Here is a 15,648-nt window from a genome sequence, read left to right on the forward strand (position 1 = left end):
GTAAATTCATTCTGCATGCAGCTCCAAAATTAATCAAATTATTTAAAAGTACCGAAATTATAACCGTGGATCAAGTGTTATAAATACTCAATCAATTTATTGCTATTCTGAAGAAACAATTGTACGAAACAACCTCTCACTAGACAATTCATAATTATATCATAGATTTCATTACATGATTATCCTAAAATACTAGAAGGTATAAAGCCGTATCTGAATACCTATTTGAATATTAGCTCCCATCGTCACGTTTTAAATGCATCTGGAATGCACTTCGAAGACAATTTAGCGAATCTGTTCAACCAATAATGGCGGTCACAAGAGAGACACAAAGCCACTTAAAGCCGCAAAGGTCCCAAAGAAATTAAACGTAATAAATCAAGCGCAGTGCTTCCAGTGGCCATGGGGAGGAAAGGGAATCTGTGAAAAACAGGGGGAAGCTAAGAAAAACGTTCCTCAAACGGAAACACCTAACCACCTTTGCCAACTGAATACCAAGAGCTCGGTCCATTCTGAACAGACTATTATTTCCTAATAGCTTTTACGAACAGGAATTTGAAAGAACTGTTCCTCTTGCTTGAATTCGGAAGTTACTCGCTAGCTAACTGTTGTCATATTTCTCCATTGCCAGCACAGGACACCCACTAACATAAAACGGTGATATAATACACATTATATTATGTATTACGTTACTGTATGTTATATTATCCAATAAAAACAGGACGTCTTGCAACCCTGCGCTAGATGCATAATTTCTATCTAAAACTTGCTTTATTGAACTTATTTGCAAGTATGCCTGTTAAAATTAAGGAAGATTTTCAAATCCTACAATCTAATTTTTGTTACAAATTTGCACAATAATTCAATAAATTTACGTGGACAGAGGGATCCGCGGTGTTCTAGTCCTTAGAGCGTCTGACTGCCAGGCGGGATACCTGCCTTCGATTCCCAAGATGGGTTATCATGGTCGGAATTTTTTCGCCATTGTCCCCGGATAAGGCGGATGTGTGGTTCACCCAGCCTCAAATAAATGGGCACCTGGAAGAGACACTGGGGCTAAAGGTGGAAGAAGTGTGGTGTTGATCACATCACCTCCGATATGGCCGAGTTTCATTATGATCCATTTCAACTTCGTATAGGCTAATCGCAACTGGACTTACAGTTTAAAGTGCAATCGAAACCAATGTGCGTCTACCCGGATTGGATCGTGGACACCTTGATTAAAAACCGACAGCATTAAAGCATTAGTCCCATACGAGGTATATTTCTCGCATCTATGATTCGAGAATCACAGTACAGTTAGTTTATTAGATGTGGTAATATTTATCAACGTGCTAAACAAAGTGCCTTCAGTTAATAGATACTCTCATAACTGACAATGAACGCGAGAGTCACTGCATGAAATGGAGTTTCAATGTGTCTTTGGAACAAAAAAGGTCCTAATTATAATAATACAGGAAGCAATATGTTAGTTACTTTCAAGGGATCGGTTGTAATATGAATTTGAAGGTACTGTAATTTCCTTTTAAATTAAAAATCTTGGGAAATTTGCAGTTGAACCAAACACTTAAGGCCGTCGTGGTGATAATCTAAATGAAAGAAAGTAGTTCCTAAATGCACGGTTTTTGGATATGTTCTATTGAGATCTACATTATCCTGTTGCCTACCTGCCAACACAGCGGACAACGTTAATTCATCGGCAGTAGCATCCAAGTGACTCAGTATAGGGAATCCAACAGTGTTTTAACGTGCAAGTTATCATCAAAATAAATTTGTTATTATTTACAGCACGTGGTTTGAAACGAACAAGTGTGTGTTGGAGTGTCTCCATGGTGAAGCGGCTATCGTAACGCGCTTCGAAGCTAAAGGTCTCAGATTCGAAACCTGGATATGTTTCCCCATCATCCATTTCATCAGTTCATCATTCATCGCCATCGTTGCGATTAACATAATAGGTACAAAAGGGTAATCAAATAACAGAATAGACAAATAAAACCTCGACTTCATTTTATAAACCCACATTTAAGCCAAAAAATCAGATTGCTTGCTGTAATACCTCAGACAGCAGCGTTCCCAGATCGAGATGCACGGTAGAGGAAAGGTGCGCAATATGAGACAGTTCCCTAATATGAGACACCTAGATTGGACAAGGTAAGTTGTTGGACTCTGCCGGTGACTACGTCCTCAGCCGTTGTGCAGGTTACGGTGGAAACACAGAAATCAGTTTGCAGCTGTCTGGTGTGGGTAGAGAGTGTTTCTTAAAAAACGTCGATTTCAAGTTTTTCTGTAGCGTTTGCTCTGAGTGGACTCGCTGGGCTCGTGAAGACTCTGGTGTGGAAGAAGATAATTTTATGCCCCGAGTACTGCGAATTGAAGCGTAAAAAGTACAAAAAGACTATTGACTTATAAAAGTTAATTCAGTTATCACACAGTATTAGAAACTTTTTGGACTGTCTAATATTAGGACACCGTTTTCTACTTTCATAAAAATGACCTTTCTCAATTTTCTTCAAAATTACGTTGAAGTGATTTAGGGAAATCTAAAAATAAAGAATCCATTGATGATGTAGAGTGCAGACATTGCAAAAATAAATTTGTTTCCTATTTTATCGCTTACGTATTCATTTTGAATGCTCTGTCTCATATTAGACACCTTTCCTTTACCTTTCGAATCTCTCCTGCCGTTCAACTTTTATCTCCTATCTTCATCGTTAGTGATTGATCTTCACAAATCCACAAAACTGCTTCCTCCGTTGAGGCCGTACCACAGTTTCCTGATGCTTGAAGGCTTCTGGAATTCCCTTTTCAATGAGCCATCAACGTGTTATGCTGTTGGACGTAAAGAACGTTATCGCCTCTAGAGTGATTCACATTTACACCGAGAGACTGAACGTAGCACAACGTGCATATAGGAAGATGAGTCAGACATCACCGTGAAATCACTTTTGATGGCAAATTCAGGAAAATCTGATAGCTGAAGCATTATGGTTTGGAAAACTCTAAACTTGCTGGATCTCTTTCATTGTCATTGGAAAGTAGTTTAACAAGTGCTTCCTATTTATTAACCTGAGTGTAGAAATTTCCCAAAATCCTCCTGAAATCGTCAAGATGCATACTTCAAACTATATAGCCAGCTTCTTACGATCGTTAGTAATCTGAAATCAATCGCTTCATCGTATAAGACAGTCCTGAATTGAAGACAATTTTTGTGCTGTGTGGTTGTTGAATACATAGATTCTTCCTCCCCTCCACCCTTATTTTTGAAACAAGACCTCAATGAGAAAATGTAATTAAATTAAAAGTTATTCAACGTTCAGGGGGTTGTACAGCAACATTGGAAAACATTGAAATGCGCTTGATCATGTGCGGTCATATTTTATCATACATAAATTACACACGTTCAACCTATCTATCTTTATGTACGATAAATATGAACTCTTTTTTTTATCACCTGGGTATTGACTGAGTAGGATAACCAGATGTCGGGCACACCTGGTACTGCTCTCTGACACGACCAATGTTGCCGTGTAATTTAAAAAGTACATACTTTTTATGAGTATGTCATAATTTAACCTATAATACGTCTGTAATGCACAAGTGTAAAAAATTGTCGTTCTTTTATCAACTCGATAAATTTAATGAAAATTATTGTAAGCAACTCTACAGCTGTCGTTTAGCCATGTTTGTTTTTACTTTGTATAAAAACTTTTTACACATTAGTAACTTTTTCCGCATACTGACCGTTCATGATTTTCTTGTTTAATGTTTAATAAATATCCACCTACACAAAGTATACGAAGTGTAAAATTCATATCTGTCGCTTTTGTTCAAAGGTTACACACGTTCAAAATCTAGATTGCGTGACTTTTTGGACATCCTGTATAAAAATTAAATATTTCACAGTCAATGAAGATCATACAAGTAGTACAAGCTGTCTCGTCACTTCGGCCGCCAAGGCAAACGAGATGAAAGAGAAATTGGATAAATAGTAGGGAAAGTATTCTAATATTAAAATCAATTTAACATTAAATTACATTAATTGTCTTACTGTTTCATTATATTTTGCCAAATAGCAGTAATATCATTGCAACTGTTTTGCAGTACTGGCATGTTATTATTATTATTATTATTTATTAGGTGTTAGGTGGTGTTAGGTTTCTGATCTAAAGCGAAAAAGTTTGGGAAATACTGTTGTACATAACAGGAATACTTACAAAGACTCCTGTTCAATTGAGCACAGAGCATCACAGCACCATAGGAAAGACAAATGTTCAAGTACTCACCACTACAGCTATAAGAAATGACGTAACGATCGAATGTAAGCAGTCAATACTCACCTGTAAGAGAAGAGAATTGAACATATATTAATTATATTTGCATTTCACAAAAAGTATCTTATGAATTAAATAACTAAAAATATTTATGTGTTGTCAATACAAACATTTGGTGACAGAAGCCTTAGATGGTAGGTAATTCTCTGGTTAGAAGTGTGGGGTTTAAATTTTAATAAACGACAACTTACACAGTAGGACGTTTAACAGCCACAAGGGAGGCCCTGTTTCGATTTCCGCGATGGAAAGCGATTCTCAGGTTGGAATACCCCCTGCTTGGTTTACACAGTCTATAATCAAGAGGTACAGTCACAAGAAATAAAAAAATGGGACGACTAGATCCTGAAATTCCAGCATTTCTGCAATGTGTCTTGCCTATATGTACGGTGATGAGTCAACTTTAATAAGCAACTTTTCAAACGGACGTTCTGCTGTCGCCTCAGAGTTAGGTAACACACAACACATTGCAGGAAAAACGTTATTTCATGATCCAGGCGTCCCATTTTATTTGCCGGTGACTGTACTGAGGGTATCCCTTGTCATAATGACGTGGTGTTCATTACATCACTTCAGAATGGCCTAGCTCGAGTCGAACCCGGGTCTCCCATGTAACAGTCAGACTCCATATCGACTTGGCCGCCACGGCTCTCGTTATTAATAGAAGTAGTAAATACAGTAAAACCTCGTTAATGCAGACTAATGGGGGAATAAGTTGACCGGTTTAACGAAAGTCCGGATTAACTGAAATAACCTAAAACAACAGTAGAAAGTGAATTAAAACTCTGTTCATAGCAACAAAACACGTTTATTATGGTGTATTTGAAGGGCATAGGCAGAAATACACTAATATACAGTACATTGCAAAGTCTGCGGGAAAGAGAATTTCATCAGTGGTTGACTGCCTTTTCTTTGGGAAGTTGTCTTGTTGACTTCTAGTCACATTTAAAACCTTGCATTCTGCATATTGTTTTGCCTTTTGCCTGTCCGGATTAAGCGAAGTCCAGCATATCGGGGTCCGGATTAACGAGGTATTACTGTAATCAAAAAATTATAAATAATATGCGTGTAGTAAATAAATAATCTTAATAATGGAGGGAACTGTTCGACTTTTGAAAGGTTCATTCTACGAAGAAAAGCATTACCATCCATCCATGTGTGTGATTGACCATAAAAGTACAAACAAGCGACTATAATTAAACTAACAGGAAACCAACCGATCATCCTTGTACTGGAAGCACTGTAAAATCCTCGAAGACAATCCTAGTGGAAAGGGTGTTAAAATTCTGATCACAAGTTTCAGGTTCTAGGCTACGGAGACTCTGGGCAAATTTCCTGGCTAATTTCTTTCGAGGCATTTTCCAATAGAGGCCAGTAATGATTTTGGCTATAGATGACCCTCGGACGCACCGCGGTATCCAATTTTTTCTCGCTTGAGTTTAATGTTGGTGGCCAGGCGGTTGCCACGAATTCCTACGCTACGCCGCCTATGAGATTTAAAGTCTGGCGGTGCAATGACGTCAAATCCAATTATAATCTTCTTGTTTCAGATTAGGGTAATAGTAAACAATGAGTGCCATCCTCAAGAGAATGCATGTGCAATTTTCCCGGCACAAATCCAATAGCTACACTTTCAACTTTGAAAAATATATGCAAGATAAATAAGGCCAAATGAGACAATCGTGACGTAAGATGGAAGGCTAGGCGTTGATACGCTGCCAGTAGGTCTTATAACTCAACGTCACCGCCAAAAGACCGAAAAACAATGGAAATCAGTAGAACGTTCATGCGAAATACCGGGTGCGTAAAACAAATGTATACACACTTTGGACTGTCATAGAAAACTTATTTTCCAACCTACAAGGTTACATTTCTGGGAAAAGAAAGGCTACAGTCCAATTTGAAAAATAAGTGTACTTTCTGGTCATATTGAATGTTCCAAATAGTGGTTAAAGTAAATGTTCAAAATGTTGGTCTTCAGTTCGATACAGTTCTGAGTACGAGTCACGACTGATTCTGTGCTTCACACCAAAGTGTCCAATGGGATTTCTGCACACCCAGCTTGAATCTCATCCCAAAGTGTGTCCAGGTTACGTGGTTTACGAAGGTACACCTCATCTTTTACTGTGCCCCATAAGTAAAATCGAGCGGCGTAAGGTCTGGAGAGCGTGCAGGAAACTCGATTGGTCCCCTGCGTCCTATCCACTGGCCTGGTACATTTTGATCCAGGTATGCTCGCACATCCCTATGATAGTGCGGCGGGGCGCCATCTTGTTGGTAATAAAACCTGTTATTACCGTACATTGCACGAATGACAGGGAAAATGGAATCAGCAAGCATTGTTAGGTACTCTTCTTCCGTTACAGTACCTTCAAAACGGAAAGGACCAATGAGTCCCCTAGGAGACAAACCACCCACACATTTACACCAGGCAAATTCACAGCCTTTTCAACAGTAATGTGGGGATTATCTTCAGCCAAGTACACACTATTATGCCTATTCAGTTCCATTAAGTTTGAATTGTGCTTCATCCGACCAAACAATGCTACCCCTAAATCCCGGTTCACGTGTAACCATCTCCAGAACCATTCACAAAATTGTACCCTGCGATCTCGGTCGTCATCACTTAGCTGTTGCACCAGCCTTGGAATGTACAGTCTTAGAAAATAATACCTGGGCCACGGGACGTAGAATTTCGTAACGTCTTAAAGCCTATTGTTTATGCAACCCAAATAACAAAATATTCGCTTAAGTTTGCCTGGTGATTCCGAGTTCTCGGGAAGGATTGAGCTTTGATAGCATGAGTCACATGACTCGTGCCCCAGCCACAACAAACAGCTGGGTGCTACGATGCCTCCAGAAGAAAATTTCTGGAACTGGTTTCTTGACAAGAGCTACTCGTAAGGAAATACTATTCTTTCAAGTGATATTAGAGTCATTGTCAAGAAGGTTCGCTTAAATGATGGTTCTCATCACAGACCACATGCCACACGTTAATTGTTTTAAGTCCAGTTCATGCACTTGACCTACAGATTAAAGTGGGATCCGAACCCAATGCGTCTCTATTTGGTATTGAATTCGGAAGCCTTTCATTACATGGCGAAGACGTTACCACTACGACATCAGAGAGGCAATGGAACCCCTTGAAAAAGAGATAAGCGAAAATTGCTACGTGACAAACCATATTTGCCCGTAAATTTTAAAATAAGACAATATTTTGTACTGACAGTTTCGAACCGTGGGAGTCCCGGGTTCGATACCCGGTGGAGGCACAAATGGTTCGGATCCCACTTTAAACTGTAGGTCCAGTCCCGATTAGCCTTACTGCGCATAAAGTGGACTTAAAACACCAAATCAAACCAAACCAAATCGAACCGTGGGAGAGGCATATATTTTTTTGTACCATCGTCCATTTCATGAGTTTATAATTCTTCCTCACCGACACGAGTAACGCGAGTGGTAGAAGAAAAGCGAAGTAAAATAACTGAAACAGAAATAAAAGGAAAAAGCGAAATAAATTTTATTCATAATATTCTGCAGTCACTTGAGTTGTATTCACGGGATGCTATCTTTAAAGAAAGCCGTGGTATCTTCCTTGTCTTTTTCGCTTTCTTTGTGCTCTTGCTTCCCCCGTCACGATTGGTCTAAAACTAATTAATGCGACGTTAATTAAACAATCCAAACAACGAAACAATGCACAATCAACTGCACAAAACAACATTCCAAATGTTTTCGAATCGGAAACAATTGAGATGCTGTAAAATGACTTAAGATGCAGTAATAAAGTGGGAATTCGGTACCGTATAGAATTAAATCGGTAGAGATTGGATTTGATTGGATGTTTGTTATTTAGATTTGCTATTCTTTCACTTTTGGCAAATAGCGACGATGAAGATGAATGATGCTATGATGAAATTGATGAAGGGACACTCACCAAGGACACCCACGCACAAGTCGAGATTCTAACCAGGGACCCATGGCATCGTAGCGCGCTGTGCTAACCACTCCTCCATGGAGTGGACATTATACCATATTTTGTGTGCTCCATTGGGATCAATCAATGTAATGAATAGGCATATTATATGATTAAAAAATTCATATCATAATACCACGTCATATTATTCGGCACGAAGTAACATCAGAGACATTCAATCTTGCATTTTTGCCTTTCAACTAATTCTTTGAATTCAGGTTAATCACAACAATAAGATAAATTATGAAGCAAATGATAGTGAATGTGGGATATTATTACGAATTACCTGACAGAAACAACATTAAGCAGGCTCGGTGGTCAAGCTCATTAAGTGATTGACATTCGATATCGTCGCCAAAGTTCCCGGGTTTGAGTACCGTCCTTGTCGGGGGTGTTTGACTATTTCGTCATCAATTTCATGTAATGGTCACTCGTCCTTATCGTCGCGATCATCGAACAGGGAATAAAAATTATAAAAATAAATACGATGGAAGAGTACTTATTTCATCTCTCACGAAATCTCCTACAAAACCGGAATATATGAAATACATGTATATTCATTCACATACATTTTCGATTTCTATATTTAACTAATCGAGACCGAGAACGGGAGAGCAATTTTCAATTCGACATACAGAGAGACGGAGACACTGTCAAGTCTCGTTTCTTCTTGGCACCTCCGTAATCGAGTTGTTCTGTTTGTCATTGGCTTTGTATTGGCAATTATTGTCATTATTCTTCCCCTGCAGGTAAACCATAACGATGAATTATGATGAAATGAAGCAGATAAAAGGGCAAGAACAAGAAAGTCATGCCTGTTCGGTACTCCAACCCAGAACCTTATGTAACGAGATTTGAAATTCTGGAGAAGGCGTCCGTGTTTCGCTTGGTTTTCTCTTTCCTCTACTTCTCTTATATTATCATACATGTATAATAAAAATGGATCTGATACGATATGTTGCGATTCATAATTGTGCTGGTTAGATGCTACAGATGTGAACTCCAACCTGCAATATATTATTCCCTTTTGTTTCGTATCTGGTTGAACATGAAATTTTCTTACACTGTGACAATTTCTTTCTTAGTTTTGGTTTGGTGCACAGATATGCTAATCTGGACTCGACCTTCAGTTTAAAGTGGGATACTAACCACTATGTGCATCCACCGTGTATCAAACCCGGGATCCACTGATTACAAGGGGACGACGTTATCACTACGCCATCGAGGAGGCCCCATGACAAAATGTTATTCACTCGATCTCTACCATAATTTATTTCAGCATTTACATTTTCGTTTTCTTCTTCTTTTTTCCTTTTGTTAACTACTCTTATACAACTCTTTTTGCGTCTTTGAATTTCTTCTTGTTTCAGGAAAAAATAATACATGCAGGCTGTATAAAAATCCCCCGTTCAAATAGATAAAACGTTCACGCTTGAGAACTAATTTACATGTTTATCACTAACGTAACCATTAGGAAGGAAACTATTGAAAGGTTAACTGATATAACTGCAGATGAAACAATACTTACAGCCACTAACGAAATATCTATTCTTGTGTAGTCTCACAGACAACAAGTATATGGTGAGTCATTCACTCTTGCTGACTACGGGCGAAGGTCACTGAACTAAAGGGTGGTGGCAAGCAAGCAAGCAAGCTTCTGCTCTACCAAAGACGAGGTCACGTGTTCCAGTTATCAATGGCGTACGAAATAAGGAGGAACACAGCTATCTGACGTATGTTTTGGTCCTGTCATTGCACGTATCGTCGTGGCCTTGAAGTTCCCTCAGGGCACTCCTACGTAAAGGCTTCTCAGCTAGAAGGATATCTTCCCCATTAAGTGGAGGAAAAGTGGGTGCGTATAGAGGTCATTCAACTTTCGTATTCTTTTTCATTTCAGAACCCGTGCTGTATCGTCGACTTAATCCAATCTATCCGATGTAGGTTTTAGGTTCTGTTTCTGTTCGGTTATTTCACGTTGTCTTCCTGCTTATGTTATTCGCGACGAAGGTTCTGGATTCGATAATCTGGACAATAACGGGATTGTGTTGGTTGCTTGATTTGGTGTCTTAAGTCCACTTTATGTCCTGTTAGGCTAATCGTGAATGGACCTACAGTTTAAAGGGGGATCCGAACCACTATGTTCCTCCACCGAGTATCGAACCCGGGATCCCTTAATTACAAGGCGCCCACGATCCCACTGCGCCATCAGGGATTGTGTTCGAAACGAATGAATCAAATTTGAGTGATATGATATGCAACCATTGGAAGACTATTGAAAGAAAAGCTATGGGAACCTGCCAGTTTTTCTACTGCAGACAGGAAACCATAAACATGGAAGAGAAGCTTATATTCTATGAAATCTGACGCTATGTGCTCGAATACTGGCTAAATATAATTCATAGAGGCATAGCAACGTTAAACAACCTCTTATATGATACATATAGGTTTAAAAAGGTCGAAATACAAAGATTGTGTGCGCCTCACTGATGGCGTAGTGGAAGGCCTTGTAATCAAGGGGTCTGGGGTACGATACCAGGTGATCGCACATAGTGGTTCGGATCCCACTTTAAACTGTATGCACTTCAGATTAGTCTGTCTGTGCCGGTGACTCAGTCGGTAACGCGTCTGACTACCGTGCTATAGGTCCCGGGTTCGATTCCCGGCCGGTTCAAGCCCGGGAACTTTTCTAACGTTGGAAGCGGCCCCAGCGCCCACCCAGCGTCGAATGACATGGGTACCTGTGGGAAACCCTGGGGGTAAAGGCGGTCAGGGGCGTGATGCTGATCACATCACCCCCACTCACGAACGAATCAAGAAAGTGTGGGGCGTTACCCCCACACCCCCTATACGCCTTCATGGCGTAGCGCCAAGCACAGGTGAGAACTTTACCTTTTTTTTCTTTTTTGCATAAAGTGGACTTACAACAAAATTTAAACTTGCGATAAAGATTATGATAAGGTATTAAAGAATTGGGTCTAACACATTTTTTTATTGTTTACCAATGACATTGTTAACTAATATTCTTAATTTCAGTTTCAAGATGAAATCGGCTACGAAATAAAAGGAGTGGGTTCATATTTCTGTTACGAAATTCCACTTTTGTAGTAGACCTGTGCCACACTAAGTTGTGACAATAAACAAATCTGAGACACTTTCAAAGTATTAAATTGCTATCTACGTATTTGGGAAAAATCTTTCAATATAATACTTTTTTTGGACGCGTCAAATCATAGTATTTAATTCCTGTTTTAGCAGCTTTAAGAAACCTGATTTTTTTGGGGGGGGTTACAAATGCCCTTTCTGCTCCCGTCAAGTTACGCCTATGACAAACAGGAATTCAAAGTAAAAGACTGTCCCGACTAAATCGGGAGACACGTCTGATAGATTTACAATTGGGAAAATCATAATTAAGCGTGTAGTTGAAAACAACATATTTTCATATATTGCATGCAGCTCTACTTTTTCTGCAATGTGGATCAAGAACTGGGGACGTGGAGAAGCACAACACTCCACGTAACCAATAGTCACGTGACCCTCTTTGCTTTCCTGTCATGTTGACCTTCGCGTGGAACACATTTCTCGGTGTTAATACAGGCAAAATCACCCGATCATCGAAGGGTGCAATATGTGTTGCCTACCCTCCTGCATTATTTGCTCCTATTAAAGCCTTATGGGGAAGAACTTTTTTCCATGACTGTACACCCGCAACTTGCCTTTCCTCAGAATGCGTAGCACACTACATCACTCTCACGTAACCCTTGCTCAGAAATGTATCGAAGCTGAAGACCAACATTTTTACATTTACTTTACATTTACTTTAACCACTATTTGAATCATTCAGTTCGACCAGAAAGTACAACTACGTATATTTCAAATTGGACTGTAGCCTTTCTTTTTCCAGAAATTGAACCATGTTAGATTGGAAAATAAATATTCTATGACAAAGTGTGTATACATCTTTTTGACGCAGCCATGTTTTTATAACATGTTCATTTGTTCATTCACTGTCCTCTCCTCTAAATAAATGATATTACAGATAAGGCATTGTTTTTGCAAATATTTTTGCATATGTTTGGAGTTTGTCCGGTATTTCATGACCTCACATAGTGAACATTCATTTTGTTCGAAAAGTAGCATATTTTATGTTTCAAGAAAATAAATTTTAAACATATAAACAAACAAACGTACACCTAATTTATTTATTTTTACATTTCACACGTGGCAACCTAAGGAATGGTATAAGAAGTAAAACAACAATATATATTAATATTATTTGTTAAAAAAAATATACTGATTTTATTAATTTTTAGGTCGGAGTCCCATGTTCACCTCTACGTATTTTGTAAGTATGACATCGGAAAATCTAAACTCTCATTGAATGATTGATTGGCTAATGTTACTTCGCTTTTCTGTCAATTTTGGCTAATCATAAAGATGAGGATGAGTGATGATATGATTGATGAAGGAAACTTACAAAGAACCCGAGACTGCTGGCGTCGTAGCTCTCTGTGCTAACTCTGAAGTACACGACCTAACCTACAATTGGCTTACAAGGAAAATTAAGACCACGCATCCTTCAGCAAACGGAGCGTAAAATAGTGTTGCTCACACAAATATGGTTGAGTTGCCATACATGGGACAATATTTCGAATCTTAATGAGAACGTTATAATTTATTAGAATATAAATATTTCCAAAATAATTTAAATCTTAATAATTACTTCAAATGAGTGATAATTCTATAGTGTTCGGGAAAAGCCACACAATTCACAAACTGCGATTCTCTGTTGTTTTCATTTAAGTCATACTGAATCAATTATGGAAAATATTATAACTATAATTTTGTATTGGACATGTGTAAAGATTATAAACAGTGAAAAATCAACATTTATATCATGTATGTAATGTTTGCTATTAAAAGAAAAAATATTCCTTAGTAGCTAAGGGACACTTGGACTTTATGAAACGAGAGTGTCTCAAACATTTTTTTTTTTTTCAGTACCACCATCTTTTACACTGAACACATTGGAATTGCTGTTCATTTTTGTAGTCTTCGGAATTTTGTTCATCTTCATTTATTCATAGGAAGTAATCACTAAGCTCTTTAGTAACGATAAAAATGTTGTTATTTACAAATTAAATCAAAAACAATGTTTCCAATAAGCCGGCTAAAGGTAATTTTTGTTGCAAAGCAAAGTTTTTGGTATATTTTAAGTATCTAACAAACATCACATTGGACGACTCAATGTGGTGTAATACAGGGACAGGCAGAAAAAGCTGGCGGTTTTGAAATGTATATATAAATAAAACATGTAATGCAAGGTTTAATAATCAAAATTGCAACAAGAATAATTGCCATTTTACAGTGCTTACATTAATTTTTGTTTGTTTTGAAAATTGTGTCCGATAAATGATAAACCTCCATTCCTTACACATTCATGTAGCCTTGCCTTTAAGTTGGAAGTCGCCCTCACGAGCATTTCATTCGGAATTGCCGCTATTTCGTTGCGAATAGCTAACTTGGGTTCACCAATTGTTTGAGGTCTTTCAACATACACTTTTGATTTGAGGTAGCCCCAGAGGAAATAATCACAAATCCACAGATCCGGGGAGCGAGGAGGCCAGGAAACGTCACCATTTCTTGACACTACACGTCCAGGAAACATTTCCCGGACCATGCCCATTGAGATTTCATTTTCAGACTTGACCCTGTTTCTCGAAAGGTTCTGACCCAAAGCAGTATCGTTCTGGCTGGGTACACGGCCGTGAAGATCGGTATGGAACTCCTTTCGAAACCATCGTTTGGGTTGGACAACGGACTCAACATTTTTAATGCTTCTAACACAAAAGCACGGTGTCGCCAAGTCCACTGCTCCATCTTAACTGAAATGGCGTTGAGCGACGAAACCAATGAACACTCCGCCGTTGAAAGACCTCACACAACAATCCAAATGTGTCAAGGGCAAACACCATTTTTGAACATTTGAACAACAATTGGTGATCTCAAGTTAGCTATTCGCTATTCGCAACGAAATAGCGGTAATTCCGAATGACATTAAGCATACATGAATGTGTAAGGAATGATCATTTATCGGACACAATTATCAAAACAAAGAAAATTTAATTTAAGCACTGTAATTGGCAATTATTTTTGTAGCAATTTTGATTATTAAACCTTGCATTACATAATTGTCTTATTTATATACACATTAAAAAAAACGTCAGCTTTTTCTGCCGTTCCCTGTACTTTATTTCTTACCGACCTTAAGATGAATTTTCACCCTGTTCGTTTCAAATTGTGTGTTCGCAGAAGATGAAAGCAAAATCGTGGGCGACGCAGTTTGATTACTTTTGAATAAAACACAAGATTACTTCTCCTTGCTCCGGTTTGCAATTTACGATTTCTACTTTCTTTTCCAAAGAGCCGCAAAATTTCACACTAAGCGCAAATGACGAAATGAACCGCGTTGAAATTCAATTTGGCAAAAACTGTGACTCTCGCAGGAATTAATTCGAAAAAAAAAAGAAGTAAGTTTGAAGATGTGAGGGTGTTTCTTTTGTTGCTAATTCTGGCACAAAGACAATTAAAACGCAAACTGAGGTATCAAAAGAAAGGAGGGGCTTAACTTTTCCTAAGGCGACTGTTGTGTTCTCGTAATGTCTAATTTCGAGAGAAAGAACTTGCTTTTCCTTTCTAGCGTACGAATTGAATTACCCTCCCCTTTTTTCTGAGGAAAAATTACGCTTTTAGTGCTCTTAAAGATGTGGATGGATTCTTGGATATTTCTCGCCACTTTCCCCAACCCTTTTATGCCCGAAGACATATCCATCAGGTTTTGGAGAAGATAAAAAAAAGAGAACGCAATTATCTCTTGCGAAGATTTTTCACAAGGTTTTTCTTTCGGCGTGTTTCTGTTGAGAAAAAAAAGAGAGACCGAGGGTGCGGGAGGTTCTTCAAACTTGAAATCCAGCACAGGGTACCGCACGCATTCGAGAACAGCTTTTTCGGAGCAAACGCCGCTCTTACCAAAAGAGGAGTAACCGAAATTTGCTTACCGCGTCGGCTTCCTTTGATGTTAATTAGGAAGGCTGATGTGGCTAGAAGGCATCCCGCGTCTCCCCCTACCCTCCTCCTCGGGGAAATAATTTTGCCTTCCCTCTTTTTCAACCATCTCTTTCGCAGTGTGTAAATATCTTCGGCTGGCCTGACCGACGTCACGGAAGATGGCATTTTAGAAATGTCAATTTAGAACATTTCCTCCCTTGTAGAGTACCGTCTTTTTCTTTTGGAATTTTCTTTTATATGAGAGTATAATGCTTAACGGTGGAACACGAGCGATACCCCTCT

This window comes from Lepisma saccharinum, chromosome 9, assembly GCF_977018435.1.
Source record: "Lepisma saccharinum chromosome 9, izLepSacc3.1, whole genome shotgun sequence".
Taxonomy (NCBI): domain Eukaryota; kingdom Metazoa; phylum Arthropoda; class Insecta; order Zygentoma; family Lepismatidae; genus Lepisma; species Lepisma saccharinum.